This window comes from Sapajus apella, unplaced genomic scaffold (assembly GCF_009761245.1).
Source record: "Sapajus apella isolate SASKATOON/1434 unplaced genomic scaffold, GSC_monkey_1.0 scaffold1658, whole genome shotgun sequence".
In the NCBI taxonomy this organism is placed as follows: domain Eukaryota; kingdom Metazoa; phylum Chordata; class Mammalia; order Primates; family Cebidae; genus Sapajus; species Sapajus apella.
In genome coordinates this window covers 1,095-3,029 of record NW_022438584.1, presented here as the reverse complement: position 1 = coordinate 3,029, position 1,935 = coordinate 1,095, and the positions used below count along the sequence as shown (strand labels likewise).

Below are 1,935 nucleotides of genomic sequence, written 5' to 3'. Positions count from 1 at the left end.
TGGATGCAGTGGCTCATGCCTATAATCCCAGCACTTTGGGAGGCCAAGGTGGGTGAATCACCTGAGGTTAGGAGTTCAAGACCAGCCTGGCCAACATGGTGAACCCCATCTCTACTAAAAATATAAAAATTAACCAGGTGTGGTGACACATGCCTGTAATTCCAGCTACTTGGGAGGCTGAGGCAGGAGAATCACCTGAAGCCAGGAAGCAGAGGTTGCAGTGAGCTGAGATCGCACCACTGCACTCCAGCCTGGGCAACAAGAGTGAAACTCTGTCTCAATAAAAAAGTAACAGATGGAGACATCTTCATTCAAGGAGGAAACAGTTAGTAACCCCAAGGGGCAGGCAACAGGAGTATCGCCAAGGAAAAGAGGAGATTGTCTTGCAAGGAGAAACCATCAGCAATGGGTCTGGAGAGGCCTCTGGCAGCAAGATCAACCCCAAGAAGAAAAAGTTTCCCAAACCATCCCAGGAAGATCAGAATGAAGATTTCCTGGAGAGGAGCATGCCCCAAGGTGGCATTTTCCAACCCTACACCCCAACAAAAACAATTTCTCTCTCTCTCTCTCTCTCTCTCTCACTCTCTCATACACACACACACACACACACACACACCCCACCAAATAGCATAATAGAAGCTCAGGAAGTGTGTTAAGAAGAAATAGAGGCCAGGCGAGGTGGCTTATGCCTGTAATCCCATCACTTTTCAAGGCCAACATGGCAAAACCCTGTCTCTACCAAAAATACGAAAATCAGCCAGGCGTGGTGGTGTGTGTGTGTACTAGGCTGCTTGGGAGGCAGAGGCTGGAGAATCAGGAGAATCATTTGAACCTGGGAGGCAGAGATTGCAGTGAGCCAAAGTTGCAGCACTGCACTCTAGCCCAGGAGATAGAGTGAGACTCCGTCTCAGAAAGGAAAAAAAAGCAATAGAGGAAGGAACAGAGAGCAGTGCAGGGGGCTTCTGAGAGTGGTCAGGGGAGGGCTCTCTGAGGGGGGTCACTAAGCTGGGAAGGTGCTTGCCAGGGAGCAGGGCAAAGGCCTTGGGGCAGGGAGGACGTGGGTGTGGCTAGGAGGCCCCAAATGTGCATCATGGCAGTCAGGGGGTAGGCAGGGCCAGATCACTTGGGACTCAGGTCAAGTTGAGGAGCTTAGATTTCATCCATGAACATGGGACACCATTGTCAAATCCTAATCAGGGGATGGGCACCATGGCTGTGTTGGGGAGAGGTTGGGGCCAGAGTGAGAATGGAAATGAGGACCAGGTGGCTGTTTGGATGACAGCTGCAGTGATAGCAAAGATGGAGCGGAGTTGGGGAATAAAAACATATTTTGTCATTGGTGGGTTGAGGACAATTGGGCAGAAAGGTATTTGCCCATGTGGAAGGATGTTCATGATATAATGTTGTGTGGATAAAATAGATTGCAAACAAATGTGTATGTTATTGGCCTGTTAAAGATGCACTGAGAGGGCCGGTCATGGTGGCTCATACCTGTAATCCTAGCACTTTGGGAGGCTGAGGCTGGCAGACCACCTGAGGTCAGGAGTTCGAGACCAGCCTGGCCAACATGGTGAAACCCCATTTCTACTAAAAAAAAAAAAATTAGTCAGGCATGGGGTGGCAGGCACCTGTAATCCCAGCTACTTGGGAGGCTGAAGCAGGGGAATCTCCTGAACCTGGGAGGTGGAAGTTGCAGTGAGCGGAGATCATGCCATTGCACTCCAACCTGGGCAAAAAGAGCGAAACGCTGTCTCAAAAACAAAACAAAACACTGAGAGGCTGTGCACGGTGGCTCATGCCTGTAATCCCTATACTTTGGGAGGCCGAGGTGGAAGGATCACTTGAGGCCAGGAGTTTGAGACCAACCCGGGCAACAGAGTGACCCCCCTACTCTATAAATTTTTCATTTTTTAATTTTAATTTTTTTTTTTTTTT

At 49.4% G+C, this 1,935-nt stretch overlaps 1 protein-coding gene across 1 annotated transcript in view; it reads left to right on the top strand.

Annotated features, from left to right (window-relative positions):
* The window catches only part of LOC116546912 (kinesin-like protein KIF17), a gene marked incomplete at its 3' end in the record, with an annotated part of 8,334 nt that overhangs the window by 5,480 nt on the left and 919 nt on the right, over positions 1-1,935 (top strand). The gene's annotated exons all lie outside the window — the stretch shown is intronic.